The following is an 18,417-nucleotide window of genomic DNA, read 5'->3' on the forward strand; positions in this document are numbered from 1 at the left end:
ATATGGTGTGTGGTGGTGATTGGAAAATGGTGATCAGGTGTGGGCGAAATAGTAAACAGCTGTGAATGTCGTCAGTGCAAAGGATTATGGGAAATTGAGTCCAATGTGTTGTGAGTGAAAAAGTCATAGTGGTGAACGGGTGACCTCTGGTGGTGGTAAACCGGGAGAGCATGGACCAGATTCGTGACAATTACAAGTAACTTTTCTGTTAGATCTGTTAGCGTTTCATGTTCTCTTTGAATTTAAAGAGTTTCTGTTGTCTGAGTTTTGTGGTTTACCATTGTGCTGAAGAGTAGAGTCTGTGCTTCAGTCCAGGAGAAGACCAAAAAACATTGATGTTATGCTGCATGTTGCTTTATTTAAAGGCAGTATGTAGTTGCTAATTTAGTGATTACATTAGCTCATACATGTGTGCTGTGATTAGCTAATGTTTATCTGCAATACATTTACATTTTACAGAGAATGTTTCACAATAATAATCCAGGAAATACCCATAAAATTACAGTGTTTTTTGTAAAACATTTAGGAAAACTTAGGATATAAATTGTGATTTTTTTTTTTCCCTTAATTTTAAGGTTTTTGTTCGACAGCTGCCTCTGCCAGTCATTGACCATATTTGAAAAGAAAAAGTTCTTTAACCATTATTTCCATTCATGGTAAACGTTTGGCACCCTGTGCTGCCATTAATTTCACAGTTGTTGTTGTTGTTGTTGTTGTTGTTTTACACTACATGCATCTTTGTTTGGACTGTGATCAAAATACAGTGGTTGCCTCTAATTTAAAATGGCTGTATTATTTTGTAGATAACATACTAGTTAGTTTCCTCAAAAAGTCATAACTTTGACTGACTATTATCAGCAAGTCAAGAGTGAGTGATTAAAGATCTAAGATTAAGGTTTAACGTTTTTATAATCTTTTAATTAGCAAAAGAAACACATAATTACCAAAACTGAGTTAATTTCAATTAACATATTTTGTATAGTATATAGAGTACAGATATATTTTAAATTTAGTGACTTGTTCTGCTTGTTATAGCATGTCAACACATGCATGTACAGAAAGAAGTTTTAGTAAAACTGCTGCAGAGATTTTTGTCAAACAGCCTAAGGGGCCTTTCATACAGAACGTGTTTTCCCATTCTGCTGGTTCTAGAAATGCAGCATTCAAGTTAAAGTTCAACTTTTTAAAAAATACGTCACGAGGCCTTACCTTATTTCTCCATCCTTGTTTCTGATTTGAAATACAGGTTCTGTGTGAATGGGCCCTAAAGCCCGGCTCACACTGTGTGACTCTCACAACTACTCTGTATGATTTACTTTACAACTTTAGTTGGTCATCCTGGTCTTCCAAACTTTTTTATTATACGACTGTGATATAACCTTTTATGGTTTTAATATGCCTATATATATATATATATATATATATATATATATATATATATATATATATATATATATATATATATACACACACTCACCGGCCACTTTATTAGGTACACCTGTTCAATTGCTTGGTAACACAAATTGCTAATCAGCCAATCACATGGCAGCAACTCAATGCATTTAGGCATCTAGATGTGGTGAAGACAACTTGCTGAAGTTCAAACAGAGCATCAGAATGGGGAAGAAAGGGGATTTAAGTGACTTTGAACGTGGAATGGTTGTTGGTGCCAGACGGGCTGGTCTGAATATTTCTAAAACTACCAATCTATTGCCATTTTCACGCACAACTATCTCTAGGGTTTACAGAGAATGGTCTGAAAAAGAGAAAATATCCAGCGAGCGGCAGTTGTGTGGACAAAAATGCCTTGTTGATGGTTAGAGATGATAGAAAGGCAACAGTAACTCAAATAACCACTCGTTACAACCAAAGTATGCAGAATACCATCTCTGAACGCACAACACGTCGAATCCTGAAGCAGATGGGCTACAGCAGCAGAAGACCACACCGGGTGCTGCTCCTGTCAGCTAAGAACAGGAAACAGAGGCTACAATTCACACAGGCTCGCCAAAATTGGACAATAGAAGATTGGAAAAACGTTGCCTGGTCTGATGAGTCTCGGTTTCTGCTGCAACATTCAGATGGTAGGGTCAGAATTTGACATAAAGAACATGAAAGCATGGATCCATCCTGCCTTGTCTCAACGGTTCAGGCTGGTGGTGGTGTAATGGTGTGGGGGAGATTTTCTTGGCACACTTTGGGCCCCTTAGTACCAAGTGAGCATCGTTTAAACGCCACAGCCTACCTGAGTATTATTTTATATATATATATATATATATATAAACTTGCTTCTGTGAACTGGATGTGACTGTGTGGGAATTGTCACACCGGTATATAAACTTGCAACAAAACCAGTATTACCGGTAACACCGAGACACTTTCACTTTCACGTTTTACAAGAAAATCGAATTTTCTGTTGTGCTTACATCTTTAGGCATATTCATTTTACTTTTGTTATAAAAAGGGCTTTTGTATTTGTAAAATATATATTTTTTTTTTTTGTCACAGTAAAAAGAAACAAGCAAGCCCTGTCCAAATTTAGATTTAAATAACTCAGAAGTAACATAACACATTACGTTCCAGAAAAAGTTACTAAGTTACATAATTGTTTACTTTTTTAGGGAGTAACGCAATATTGTAATGCATTACTATTACTGTTACGGGGCTGACGAGACGTGAGACGTGCGGATCCATATGCAAAGCTTTATTATACAACATGGTCATACAGGCAGGGTCAGGAGACAGCAAACAGGTATGGCAGAGGCAAAACAGGGCAATCCGTGGAGCAAGCGTGGTTGCCTCTAATTTAAAATGGCTGTATTATTTTGTAGGGTCACACTTTATATTAGGTGGCCTTAACTATTATGTACTTACATCAAAAAATAAGTACAATTTTCTTATTGTGGTCATATTGTATTTCAAAACACTTGCTGCTATTGAGGTGGGATATGTTTAAGGTTAGGGGCAGATTTGGGGGTATGGGTAGGTTTAAGTGTGGGTTAAGGTGTAAGTGATGCGTCAACAGTGTAATTATAAATGTAATTACTGAAATTAATTACAGATGTAATTACATATGGGTATTTTTAATATATAAGTACAATGTAAAAACATATATGTACACAAAAAGTGCATTGTACCAAATGATTAATTTAAATGTAAGTACATATTAGTTAAGGCCACCTAATATAAAGTGGGACCTTTTGTAGATAACATACTAGTTAGTTTCCTCAAAAAGTCATAACTTTGACTGACTATTATCAGCAAGTCAAGAGTGAGTGATTAAAGATCTAAGATTAAGGTTTAACGTTTTTATAATCTTTTAATTAGCAAAAGAAACACATAATTACCAAAACTGAGTTAATTTCAATTAACATATTTTGTATAGTATATAGAGTACAGATATATTTTAAATTTAGTGACTTGTTCTGCTTGTTATAGCATGTCAACACATGCATGTACAGAAAGAAGTTTTAGTAAAACTGCTGCAGAGATTTTTGTCAAACAGCCTAAGGGGCCTTTCATACAGAACGTGTTTTCCCATTCTGCTGGTTCTAGAAATGCAGCATTCAAGTTAAAGTTCAACTTTTTAAAAAATACGTCACGAGGCCTTACCTTTTTCCTCCATCCTTGTTCCTGATTTGAAATACAGGTTCTGTGTGAATGGGCCCTAAAGCCCGGCTCACACTGTGTGACTCTCACAACTACTCTGTATGATTTACTTTACAACTTTAGTTGGTCATCCTGGTCTTCCAAACTTTTTTATTATACGACTGTGATATAACCTTTTATGGTTTTAATATGCCTATATATATATATATATATATATATATATATATATATATATATATATATATATATATATACACACACACTCACCGGCCACTTTATTAGGTACACCTGTTCAATTGTTTGGTAAGACAAATTGCTAATCAGCCAATCACATGGCAGCAACTCAATGCATTTAGGCATCTAGATGTGGTGAAGACAACTTGCTGAAGTTCAAACCAAGCATCAGAATGGGGAAGAAAGGGGATTTAAGTGACTTTGAACGTGGAATGGTTGTTGGTGCCAGACGGGCTGGTCTGAATATTTCTAAAACTGCCAATCTATTGGGATTTTCACGCACAACTATCTCTAGGGTTTACAGAGAATGGTCTGAAAAAGAGAAAATATCCAGTGAGCGGCAGTTGTGTGGACGAAAATGCCTTGTTGATGCCCGACTGGTTAGGGATCATAGAAAGACAACAGTATCTTAAATAACCACTCGTTACAACCAAAGTATGCAGAATACCATCTCTGAACGCACAACACGTCGAATCCTGAAGCAGATGGGCTACAGCAGCAGAAGACCACACCGGGTGCTGCTCCTGTCAGCTAAGAACAGGAAACGGAGGCTACAATTCGCACAGGCTCACCAAAATTGGACAATAGAAGATTGGAAAAACGTTGCCTGGTCTGATGAGTCTCGGTTTCTGCTGCAACATACAGATGGTAGGGTCAGAATTTGACATAAAGAACATGAAAGCATGGATCCATCCTGCCTTGTCTCAACGGTTCAGGCTGGTGGTGGTGTAATGGTGTGGGGGAGATTTTCTTGGCACACTTTGGGCTCCTTAGTACCAAGTGAGCATCGTTTAAACGCCACAGCCTACCTGAGTTTTGATACTGACCATGTCCATCCCTTTATGACTACAGTCTACCCATCTTCTGATGGCTACTTCCAGCAGGATAATGCACCATGTCACAAAGCTCAAATCATCTCAGACTGGTGAACATGCGTTACATGAGTTCTTGAACATGCGTTAATTGTATTAAATATTTCTAACTTGTTAATCTGAAAAAATTAATCGCCTGCGTTAACGTGCTAATTTTGACACCACTAATATATATATATATATATATATATATATATATATATATATAAACTTGCTTCTGTGAACTGTACATACAGTATATTCTGGATGTGACTGTGTGGGAATTTTCACACCAGTATATAAACTTGCAACAAAACCAGTATTACCGGTAACACCGAGACACTTTCACTTTTCACGTTTTACAAGAAAATATAATTTTCTGTTGTGCTTACATCTTTACATCTTTAGGCATATTCATTTTACTTTTGTTGTAAAAAGGGCTTTTGTATTTGTAAAATATATATATATTTTTTTTTGTCACAGTAAAAAGAAACAAGCAAGCCCTGTCCAAATTTAGATTTAAATAACTCAAAAGTAACATAACACATTAACATTACATAACGTAACACAACACAAGTTACATAATTGTTTACTTTTTTAGGGAGTAACGCAATATTGTAATGCATTACTATTACAAGTAACTTTTCTGTTAGATCTGTTAGTGTTTCATGTTCTCTTGGAATTTAAAGAGTTTCTGTTGTCTGAGTTTTGTGGTTTACCATTGTGCTGAAGAGTAGAGTCTGTGCTTCAGTCCAGGAGAAGACCAAAAAACATTGATGTTATGCTGCATGTTGCTTTATTTAACATTAATATAAACATTTAAGAAAACTTAGGATATAAATTGTGATATTTTTCCTTAATTTTACAGTTTTTGTTCGACAGCTGCTTCTGCCAGTCATTGACCTTTTTTTTTTTTTTTTTTAATTGTTCTTTAACCAATACTTCCATTAATTGTAAAGGTTTGGCATCCTGTGCTGCCATTAATTTAACAGTTTTTTTTTTACACTGCATGCTACATGTGTGTAGCATCTTTGTTTGGACTGTGATCAAAATGCAGTGGTTGCCTCTAATTTAAAATGGGTGTAATTTTTGTAGACTTTGACTGACTATTAACAGCAAGTCGAGAGTGAGTGACTACACTGGTCCATCTGAAATGGTAAACACACACACACACACCACTGCTCATTCATATTAAGAAAATATACGCAGTCTAAAATTAAGGTTTAACATTTTTAATAATCTTTTGATTAGCAAAAGCAACACATAATAACCAAAACTGAGTTCATTTCAATTAGCACTGTTTTTTGGGTTTTTTTCCCCACAGGAGACCGGGGTTACATCCCGACTCTTTGCAAGAAGTGCCGTGGGATTTTTAGTGACCACAGAGAGTCAGGACCTCGGTTTAATGTCTCTTCCAAAAGAAGGTGCTTTTTGACAGTATCCGACACTGAACTGGGGCATTAGGACCCACATGGACCACAGGGTGAGCACCCCCTGCTGGCCTCACTAACACCTCTTCCAGCAGCAACCTTGTTTTCCCAGGAGGTCTCCATCCAGGTACTGACCAGGCTCAACCCTGCTTAGCTTCAGTGGGCAACCAGTCTTGGGCTGCAAGGTGATATGACTGTGGCTTTTTCCATGTGAGTTTCAGCTTATGGCACTTCTCATTCCTTCTGTAAACGGCGCTTGAGTGTTGCACAACTCTGACTGAAATGCTTCAAATGCTTTATGCTTCAAGCTTGCATGCAACGGAGACACTCGCACTGAAAGCCCCTCTCTCATCTCTTCATGTGATCAGTGAAATCGGACTCCTGCAGCGCGCACTGTATGAGGCAGAGCAGATGCTTCCAGTTAACAATTTACTATATCAGAGACTGTCTTACTATTGGGAGATAAGAGGGTCTGAATTACTTATTTTTGGAGAAAGTGTAATGGCCAACTTGGATCATGTGTGCCCTTGATAACCAACCTCTTACTTAATCAAATTACTTTTTTTTTCTGTGCAAACTCTAAAAATAGTTATATCATGACAAATTTTGGAGGGATTGGCATGTTAATGTACATGAAAATGTTAATGTATTTGGTCTTGGTGGAATACAGTAGTCAACATTTGAAGTTGATCAAAACATTTCATCAAAGTTGTCCTAAAACAAAAACAACACCCGTTCTTGTCATAGGACAACTTTGATGAACTTTTTTGATCCACTTCAGATGTTGACTACTGTAGATCTGCTATGCTGCTGCTGTGGCAGAGCAAGTGCCGTGACTTGCTACTGCCAGTACATCCACGACATGCTGCTGTGAGCATGTAAAAAAAACCCTGCTGCTGCACATATAACGTTTATGAATAACCCCAATAGCATTCATGATCACCCCGTAGCAGATCTATACAGGTGGAGCTGGGGAAGGTGGAGGGTTTCTGAAGTGGTCTGCGACTGCTACCACAAGCATTAGCCAAATATTTGAATGTTGAGCAGTGTACTCATTGGCTACCGATACAGGAGAGAACTAATCAGCTGTGACGTGATAATTATGTTATTATGTCATATTGAGTAAGATCTATCGGACTGCACCATCTAGAATTTCATTCCAGAAATTTGTATTTAAATACAAAACTATTGTTTAGTGTAAAACATGCTGAAGATTAGCCGATAGGCTGTCGATTCACTAAATGATATACTGTTTCCTCAAAAAGCTGTGTATTCAGTGTAGGGAAGCCTCTCCTCTATTGACATCCATTCAAAAAAAAAAAAAGTAAAGAAAACAGCCTCTGGTCTCCTTCCCTGTGTACTGCCTAAGGAGAAGCTTTAGCATTAGCCATTATGCTTTTTTAGCGAACGGTTGCAGGCTTGCCTTCTAGTGGCTTTGACTATAAGCCAGCTCAGTCATGTCCGGTCAACTGTCAAAATCAACTATGCTATAAGGGGAGTGTCTCTACACAATCACTTCATGAATGAAAAGTGAATATTTGAAGTTTAATTTATTGCCCAGCTGTAGGGGGGAAAAAAATAAAAGATAAAGGCTTTAAAATATAAGTGTTTTAAAAATGTGTTCATGGCTATGAAGTAAATTATCAGTTATCAAGAATACTATTATGATGTTGTTTACAAGATAGCATCGCTAGCTAGCTAACGTTAGCCTAATAGTTACGATGGTGTTTAGTTGTCTGCATTTAAATGTACAATTACATGTGTAGGAACTCTCCTGGGATTACCAGGCTTGGCATATTAAAATACCAACATTATATTAAAATACTTACATTTCACTGCTGGTTATACTCTGTATAATTGTGTATGTGACGAATAAAAATCTTGAATATTATATGTTGTTAACTCTTTCCCCGCCAGCATTTTTAAAAAAAGTTGCCAGCCACCGCCAGCATTTTTGTTGATTTTCACCTATATTTGACGTCCCTCAGAATATTTTCTGCTATGAATATATGAACATATTATATATTAAAATAAAGAACCGAGCCTCTGCTTTTAATAAATTTAAAAAACTAATTATATCTTCATGTTTTATCACCACTTGAATGCACATAGGTTTAATCAGAAAAAATTAGAAAAATTTATTTTTATCAAAGTAGTGCATTTTCCAGCTAAACACATTCAAATGTTATATTCTTTCACCTGTAAATAATTATATGAATAACTTAAATTGCATTCAATAAATAGACAGACAGACACACACACACACACGTTTATACACACAAACACAAACATATAGACTACATACATACTGTACATACACACACACATATTCAGATTGACGGGTTATCGGTCCACAACACAGTTTTTCTGTGTCTGTAAAGGCATCTCTCTCACTGACTACTTCATCCCAATCAGATTCAAAATGGTCAAAATATGATGTATATATACAGTGCCCTCTAAAAGTATTGGAACAGTAAAGACAAAATTGCTCTGTTGGCTGTGGAGTCAAGACATTTGCAAATATGATTAAAAGATGAATATGCGACAAAACTACAGAATGTCACATTTTATTATTGGGTGATTCAACACATAGATGTTTTACCAGCTAAGAAGTTCAGCACTTTTATAGTTTCATCCCTCTATCTGATGAGAGCATAAGTATTGGAGCAGTTGCCTCTCAGGTCTTTCTAAGTGATCAGCTGTGTCCTGTTGCATTAATTCTTCAGATATTAAAAGCAGGGAATGTGTCGTATCAGTTATATCCATTACTTCTGTATTCTGAATCCTGCATTCGATGATGACACACAAACCAGGATGAAGACGAGGGAGCTGACTCTGAGAGAAAAGCAAGCAATTTGGATGCTAAAAGAAAAGAAGAAGTCAATTAGAGCTATAACAAATACAATGGGCATGGATAAATCAAGAGTTTGGAAACCACCAGCGACACCAGCAACCAACAATGACCTGATCAGCTGAGAAAACAACAGTAGTTGATGACAGACAAATCATAAAAGCTGTGAAAATGAATCCTAAAAGACGTGTCTGTAAAATCAGCAACAACTTCCAGAAAGCTGGGTGATGCTCTGACAATCTACTGTCCTCAGGAGACTTTGACACAGAATTACAGATGCTACAGAGCAAGATGCAAACCTCTGACCAGCACCAAACATAGAAAGACAAGATTAGAGTTTGCAAAAAAAGCACAAAGGTGAGCCAGAAGAGTTTTCGAACTGTGTTTATGGACCGATGAGACAAAGATGAACCTTTATCTAAGTGATGGGAAAGCAAAAATGTGGAGGAAAAAAAGGGAACTGCAAATGATCCCAATCATACAGCCTCATCTGTAAAGCATGGTGGAGGTGGTGTCATGGCATGGGCATGCATGGCTGTCTCTGGAACAGGTCCTCTCAACTTTACTGATGACTTAATGTATGATGACAGTAGCAGAATGAATTTGGAAGGGTACAAAACCATCTTGCCTACCAATATTCAAGAAAATGCCACCAGATTCATTGGGAAGTGCTTCATATTGCATCAGGACAATTACCCAAAACACCCTGCCAGTTCAGTCAAGGAATTTATGAGGGCATAGAAATGGAAAGTCTTATATTGCCCAAGTCAACCTCCAGATTTAAATCTGATTGAACATGAATTTCTCCAGCTGAAGAGGAGAGTAAACGCAGAAACTCCTCAAAACAAGCAACAATTGGAATTGGCTGCATTAAAGGCTGGGAAAAGTATTTCAAAGGATGAGAGCAAGAGTCTGGTGATGTCTATGGGTCACAGACTCACTGCTGTGATTGTGTGCAAGGGATCTGCAACTAAATAATAGCTTTTAAACTTTTATATCTGCCTTATGTTCAACTGTCCCAATACTTATGCTCACATCAATGACTGGGATGAACTCTAAAAGTGCTGTTCTTTTTATTTGGTAAAACATGTATGTGTTGAAACGGCTAATAATAAAATGTGACATTCTGTAGTTTTGTCTCATATTCATCTTTTAATCATATTTGCAAATGTCTTGACTCCACAGCCAACAGAGCAATTTTGTCTTTACTGTTCCAATACTTTTGGAGGGCACTGTATATGATCTACATATATGATCTACATTTTCTCTGATCCTTCCATTTATGCCGATCGTCTTGTAATTGGACCCGCAAGACCCGGAAGATATCTCGTCAATGGCGGGGAAAGAGTTAAATATTGTTAAATAACATGAAACTGTATGTTTTTTTTGTTAACAACTGTTTATTGAATTTTATTCTGTGGAAAAGTAGTACAAAACAAAAAGCAGATGTACAAATTTAAAACGCACCCCAACCCATCCCACCCCCGGTAGACTTAAAAAAAAAAAAATAAAAATAATATTAATGATAAAAATATATTAATTAATATTAATAGATAAACAAATAACAAATCAAATAATTTTTACAAAGATTTTAGAAAAGAAGACACAACAAGCTGAATGCCATGAATTTACAGTTTTCACATTAGAGCCATGTATAGGAGAAGTAGAGAGTTCCACTGAAATAACGTCCAACAAATACACCGTCCAGGTTCATCTGTCCATTGTGTGAGGAGGATTCCAATGGTTGACTAGCAATTTTTTTTTTTTTGCTGCTGTGAGAGCAGCTAACAGTAAAGGTCTTTGTTGGACGGACAAGGTGAAGTCCCAAAAGTCATTCATGAAAAAATGTCACGGAGTCAAACATATCTCAGTACCCAACAAATATGATAGGTCCTAAAAAGGTGAGAGAGAGGGGCACTCCCAAAAAAACGTGCCTAAAACTCCTTGGGAACAGAGATTACATTTTACAGAGATTACAGGAGAAGACGAGAGATTCATATAAAAACGTTTCATTGGAGTCAAGTAAACCCTATGCAGCAATTTCCAATTAATAATTTGATGATTAGGGTTTTTAGAAGACAATTTAAACATACCCCATACCTGATCGGAAAATAAAACATGCACATCCTCATTAAGATCCTTAGCCCAAACAGTAATAGATAAAGGTTTGTATGAATGCTCAAGAAGAAAGAGATAGATGACTGAAGCAGAGGAGGGAGATTCCTCAGAAGGAAGGATTGGTTTGTGCAAAGGGTGAACAGGTATGAGGGGCTTTCCGTGCCATGGATTACCAACCAAAGTAGGCAGTCGTGTAGTTTTTACGTGTGAGAAGGAGTACGTCGCAACACAGACGCGTGACACCAACGCCGGAGAAGGAGTACTTTGCCACCACAATAAATTAGTATCTTACCCTCATGTGTTTTTTTCCCCAAGTTTTCTTACTTTCTTTATCAATCATTAACTTTTTTATTTTACTTTCCTGTGTTCTGATGACATTGACTATATCCTTGATACTAATTGTGTATTGCATACAAACTTGTATGTCATTGATGTCATCTCTGTACTTTTTACAAACATAATAATTAAAAAAAGACTTCCATTTGCATTCTCTTGGAGATTAATGACAAATTATACACCATCAAAGTCGCAATTTTATGTTATGTTCACAACTATTTACAACAACTTCAAATATAAACACAATTAATAATTATAATCTATACACAAAATATTCTGGGATATGTCATTCTGAGTTTTTACTTTTGATGGTGGTAAGAATTTTAATTAACACAACTGACTATACAATGTGTGAATAGCCTACATTAGCTCACGACTATATGCAATATTCTTTTCAGGAGATTAAGTCATTTTAATAGCCTATTATTTTCAAGAAATCAACAATGGCAAAATATATGACAAAAATACTATTCTAATCACAAATTTCAAAACAATGCAGGTTCATTTTCAATTGTTTTAACTAGGGCTATCAGTAATGATTATTTTGTTAATCATCTGCTGAAGATTTTATTTATATATTTTTGGTAATTAAGATAAGTGAACAATAGCTTTTAGTACCAATTAAATACATGTAATAAAGTGGCAATAATAATTGGTTGAAATAAAGTATCAAAATGTATAAACAATAAACTTACGTATTTTATGTATTATAAGAAATGCCAGCAGACGGCCTGACGGTTGTTGTTAAACTTTACATCACGAGCAAACCACTGTTTATCTAATGTTTAATTGCATTTACTCTGTAATGTTTGGCCACATATTTATGATAGAAATACTACAGCAACAGTTTAAAGTTTTATTTTGACCTTAAACATTTATTTATAAATATATTGATGCATTCTCATGTGTTGCTGGCTATGTTTTTAAGTTGCTACAAATAATTTCAACAGCACAAGTTTTGTCCGCATTCCCAAATGCAAGTTATTGTGGAAAAAAAGTACCAAGCATAGAATAAAATAATACAAGGACCGTAAATGGTTTTGCCACAAACTCAACTCTGTTGAACAGAACAGTACCAGAGGGTTAAAGGGATAGGGTTGTTTATATTGTCCCAAACAAGTATTTCTTTTTCTTGCTTCTTTGGAAAATAAAAATTAAAAGGAGACTTATGGAAGACTTTTCCATGTCCCTCAAAAATATGATTATTGAGATTTCTTAAAATAAACAATGGTTCATTGCAGAGAAATTGTGAAAACTCTTGAAACCATTAATATTTACTGTACAGCTCAGCTGTACATATTTATGTTTTCTTGTGTTTTTTCCAATGTTTTTTTTTTTTTTTTTATTGTAAATTGATATTCTCCTTTTGATGTTGATATTGATATTCAATGTAGGCTATTAGCCTATGGAAGTTTCATCATAACCTGCAGTTTTCTCTTGAACACAGTGTACGCATTTTCCTGTCTCATGTTTTCTCATTTTTCCAAAGGTACTAAATAATCAAATCTAAGTAAATAATTGAATCTTCCTTTCTATTTCTGCTTGTTACTCTATTTACCAGAATTTCTTTGGATGTTATAAAACCATTTTTTCTTCCTCCCATTGTTTCTGCCATCTACTTTTCACATTGTTTTATTAACTTAATCTCAGTCTTACCAATTTACTTTCATGCCTATATATATAAAACTTTCCTTTGGCTACCTTTTCACATTTACCTGCCAATGAATATATCCTTACTAACTCAAGAGATTGCATTACAGTAAAACAAAATGATTTGCTTTTAATAAAACAGTCATTAATAAAATTTCTAGACAATTCTGAGCCAAACAGAGCATGAAATAGATAATTAACTATTAATACTTGCATTAGGTGTTGAGGCAGTTATCAAGGTGTTCAGGGTTGCATGATAATTACAGACAGGTGTGTTGGAGCTGAAGTCTGTAGTAGCTCTCCAGGAGCAGGGCCGGAGACCCCTTGTCTATACAAATTATGATCTTTTTGGTTATTTCTTTCACCCACTGTTGTAGTGCAGGAGGGGTTCCATTTCATGTTTTGGAGTCTGCACATTTTGTATCTCTCCCTCATCTGACATACACCTTTCAGCACTCTCTATTTTTCCACCATCAAATATTAGTGATTCGCATTTCACAAACTTACTTGTAAATGGACTATATAAAACTACACTGTCAATACACAAGTTACATAAAGCAATGCATTTATTTCCATTCAAAGTTAATACAAATTAATAATATTAGACTAAAACGATTCCTTATATTATAGCTCCATCTAGTGGACAAGGTTAATATCCAAGCCTTCAGGTTGCTGTTGAAATTGCTGATGATTTAAAGCAGTGGCTTTCAATCCTGGTCCTGGGGACCCACTGCTCTGCACATTTTGTATGTCTCTCTTATCTAACACACTTAGTGTAGTTCATGGATCTCTCTCCTAATGAGCTGATGATCTGAATCAGGTGTGTTAAATAAGGGAGACTTGCAAAATGTGCAGAGCAGTGGGTCCCCAGGACCAGGATTGAAAACCACTGATTTAGAGCAGTGGTTATAATGCCAAAAATACAATTATAATAGTTCAGGAGGAGAACAGCAAATTCTAAACCAGGAGTTCTCAACTGATTAGGGCTGGAGCTAAACTGAAAGGAAAGCAGGAAAGTGGACCTTGAAGACCACAGCTGACAACCCCTGGTTCAGAATTTGCTGTTCTCCTCCTGAGCATCAGAAATTCATACATCTATTATAACTGCTCCTCTTTTTGGTCAGAAGTTACCATGTTAGTATTCATTTGTTGTAGCAAATTTAATAATAATAATAAAAATCCTTTCTACCATCAACTTTTTACTGTTTCACTTTTTGTAAACTCTTATTTTCCGAAATAGATAAGCTATATACATGAAACCAAGAATGTTTTCCCAGAATAACTTGTTCTGCACCACATTTAATGTTGAAGAAAATGTTAAAAGACTTAAAGAAAATTCAGGCAAGATCACGAAGGAACAAAAAAGAAAGAAAAATTTAACATAGGCTCTTAGGGCTATAGCATCCAACTTAAAATAATGCCTTTAATGTTCAAAACATGTTTAATTTATTCACTTCAACACTAACATAACAGCCAATACACACACACACATACATAATACATGAAATAAATGTAGAATTCTTATGGATTACTGCCACTTGTTAGTTAACTAATTACTGTAAAATCTGTATGTATGTTACAGATCGGAGGACACAAGGTTATCAGGCAATGGAATGTTTATTGACAGGTAAGCAATAGAGAGGTAAACAGATGGCGCGGCTTTCTTGACCCCGGATTTGGTGATCTTGAACTAGGTAGTAATGATGTGAATCTTTACTTGCAGGGATAACTGGAGGAACCAAGGACGATCGGCAACCACACACACACACCGCAGACTTGGGAGCTTCGCACCAGCGATCGTGGAACTGACTTGGAGCAGGATCCTGGAACAGGTAAGTATAAACAGAGACAGGTTAGTAGATTTAGCAATAGGGGATACTGGCTTTGTGCTGTCGTAGGAAGTCCTCTTCGTAGAAACGAGACCGGACATCAAGTGCTGGGTGGTGTGTGGTTTTATAGCTGACTGGTGATGAGGGACGTGATGCGGGACAGGTGAGCGTGATTAGAACTCAGGTGATAGGGATCGCTGTGATTGGGAGGTGGCAGAGCCTGGCATGTCTGTAACATTACCCCCCTCTCCACGGCCAGCTCCCGAGGGCCGAAAACCCCGACGCCGTGGCGGTCTGCCTCTACCTCTGGGTGCAGGGCGATCTGGATGGTTTGAGTGGTATTCCTCGAGGAGGTTCGGATCCAGTACGTCTTCCCGGGGTACCCATGATCTCTCCTCTGGGCTATACCCCTCCCAGTCAATGAGGTACTCCAGATGACCGCCTCGGCGTCGGGAATCCAATATTTCCTTAACCTGATAAACGGTTCCATCCTCCAAGATTAGAGGGAGAGGGGGTTCTGCCGGAGGGCCAGGCTCTGTGGACAGAGGAACAGAGGGGTGATAAGGCTTTAACAGTGACACATGAAAGGTAGGATGAATCCTGTATTGAGGAGGGAGCTGAAGCTGGTAAGTGACAGGGTTTAGTTGTTTAACTATTGGGAAAGGGCCAACAAATCTGGGACTTAGTTTTTTGCAGGGTAGGCGCATTCTGATGTCCCTTGTGGACAGCCAGACCTTCTGCCCAGGATGGTACACGGGAGCTTCTGATCTGCGAAGGTCGGCTGTCCTCTTGCGCCTACGCACTGCCCGCTGCAGGTGGTGGTGTGCGGAGTCCCAGACCCTCTCGCTCTCCCGGAACCAGAAATCTACAGAGGGTACATCAGAGGGTTCCCCCGACCAGGGGAACATGGGTGGCTGGTAACCGAGTATGCACTGAAAGGGGGTCATACCGGTAGCAGGTTGGCAGAGAGAATTCTGGGCATACTCGGCCCAGCCAATGAACTGGCTCCAGGAGTTCTGATGGCCATGGCAGAAGGTTCGGAGGAAGCGGGCCACCTCTTGGATCTTTCGTTCTGTTTGCCCATTTGTCTGGGGATGGTAACCTGAGGAGAGGCTGACGGCCACACCTAGGAGTTTGAGAAATGATCTCCATACTCGGGAAATGAACTGGGGCCCACGATCCGAGACAATGTCCTCCGGAATCCCAAAATATTGAAAAACGTGGTTGAATAGTAGTTCAGCTGTTTCAAGGGCTGTAGGCAGACCTTTGAGTGGGATGAGCCGGCAGGCTTTGGAGAATCTATCGACTATGACCAGAATACAGGTATTGTTGCTAGAGGGAGGAAGATCTGTGACAAAGTCCACTCCTAGGTGTGACCAGGGACGACTGGGGACTGGTAAAGGAAGGAGCTTGCCTGCTGGAAGTCGCCGAGGATTCTTTGCCATGGCACACTCGGCACATCCCTGGACATACCTCCGAACGTCTCCTGCCATGTTGGGCCACCAGAAGCGATCTCGTAGCAGCGAGAGGGTGTTGTTGGCCCCTAGGTGGCCAGTGCCCAGAGATGTGTGGACTGAGTGGATAAGCTGAGTGCGTTGGGATCTGGGAGTATACTGCAGTCCAGGAGGACAACCCGGCGGAGGATTCGTGGGATCATTGGTGGAGGGAGCTGGGACTGGATTCCATTGAATGGGGCAGACGAATATTTGTTCCGGGAGTATGGGTTCAGGTTCCTCAGAGTGATCATCCTGGGTGTCAAACTGGCGTGAGAGGGCATCTGCTTTTATATTTTTGGATCCGGGGCGGTAGGAGATAATGAAATTAAACCTCGTGAAAAAGAGTGCCCACCGGGCCTGACGGGGGTTAAGTCGCTTGGCTTCCTTGAGATATTGGAGGTTCTTGTGGTCGGTGTATACTGTGAATGCATGTTGAGCCCCCTCCAACTAATGTCTCCACTCCTCTAAGGCTAACTTGATGGCCAGTAGTTCTCTGTTGCCGATGTCGTAGTTACGCTCCGCCGGGTTGAGTTTGCGGGAGAAGAAGGCACATGGATGGAGTCTCGATGGTGTCCCCTGCCTCTGGGAAAGGATAGCGCCCACTCCTGACATTGAGGCATCAACCTCTACAATAAAAGGTTTCTCGGGGTCTGGATGAATCAAGACTGGGGCTTTGGTGAAGGCATCCTTCAAACCTTGGAAAGCTTGCGTGGCTGCAGAATTCCAGATGAGGGTTTTCGGTTTTCCACGGAGCAGGTTGGTAAGTGGACTAGAGATGGTGCTATAGTTCTGAATGAATCGACGGTAAAAATTTGCAAAGCCCAGGAAGCGTTGGAGTCCCTTTACAGTGTAAGGAGTGGGCCAACTGTGGATCGCCCTTACCTTCCCCTTGTCCATTTGGATGCCACCGCTACTGATGTTGTATCCCAAAAACTGCACTGAGGGAAGATGGAAGGAGCATTTCTCGGCTTTCAAGAACAGATTGTGTTCCCTCAGGCGTTGGAGGACCTCCGCAACGTGGCAATGATGTTCGGCCATACTCCGGGAGTAGATAAGGATGTCATCAATATACACCAGTACAAACTTGTGGAGAAACTCCCGGAGTACCTCGTGCATGAAATCCTGGAATACGGAGGGGGCGTTAACAAGTCCGTAGGGCATGACGAGATACTCGTAGTGGCCAGTAGGTGTCACAAATGCTGTCTTCCACTCGTCCCCCTCACGTATCCGGATCAGATTGTAGGCGCTGCGGAGGTCCAACTTGGTGAAGACGGTGGCACCTCGGAGCTGTTCCAGGACCGCTGGGACGAGGGGAAGTGGATACCGGAACTTCACGGTAATCTGGTTGAGTGCACGGTAATCTATACAGGGCCGAAGTCCGCCAACCTTCTTGGCGACAAAAAAGAAGCTTGAGGAGGCAGGGGATGTAGAAGGACGGATATAGCCTTGTTTGAGAGACTCCTCGATGTATTCTTCCATGGCCTTCTGCTCGGGAATTGAAAGGGGATAGATACGGCCACGGGGCACTGACTCACCCGGAAGGAGGTCTATGGCACAATCCCAAGGTCTGTGAGGTGGTAACTGAGAGGCTCTCGTGGGACAAAAGACATCTTGGAAAGTGCGATAACAGGCAGGTATGTCAACAGATTGCTTTTCAGGTGGGCTCTCGATGGAAGTGATGTTCAACTCCAGCAACTCGGGCGGTGAGGGGATAGGTTTGGGGATTTCTGGGAAGCATTGATCGAAGCAGGAATCTCCCCATCTGAGAATCTCTCCGTTCCGCCAGGAGATGTGAGGATCATGTTGGAGGAACCAAGGTCTACCTAATATGATATCTATGGATGAATCTTTGAGAACCAATAGACGGATATTCTCCACATGTAGAACTCCTACTTGCAACCGTATGGGTTCGGATAGTTGGTTGACATACCTGCGGCTTACGGGTCTCCCGGTGACTGATTGGATCTGGTAATTCTGCGGTGTGGCGGTGGTGGAAAGATGGAGCTGGCGGCT

This window comes from Barbus barbus (assembly GCF_936440315.1).
Source record: "Barbus barbus genome assembly, chromosome: 17".
NCBI classification, from domain to species: Eukaryota; Metazoa; Chordata; class Actinopteri; order Cypriniformes; family Cyprinidae; genus Barbus; species Barbus barbus.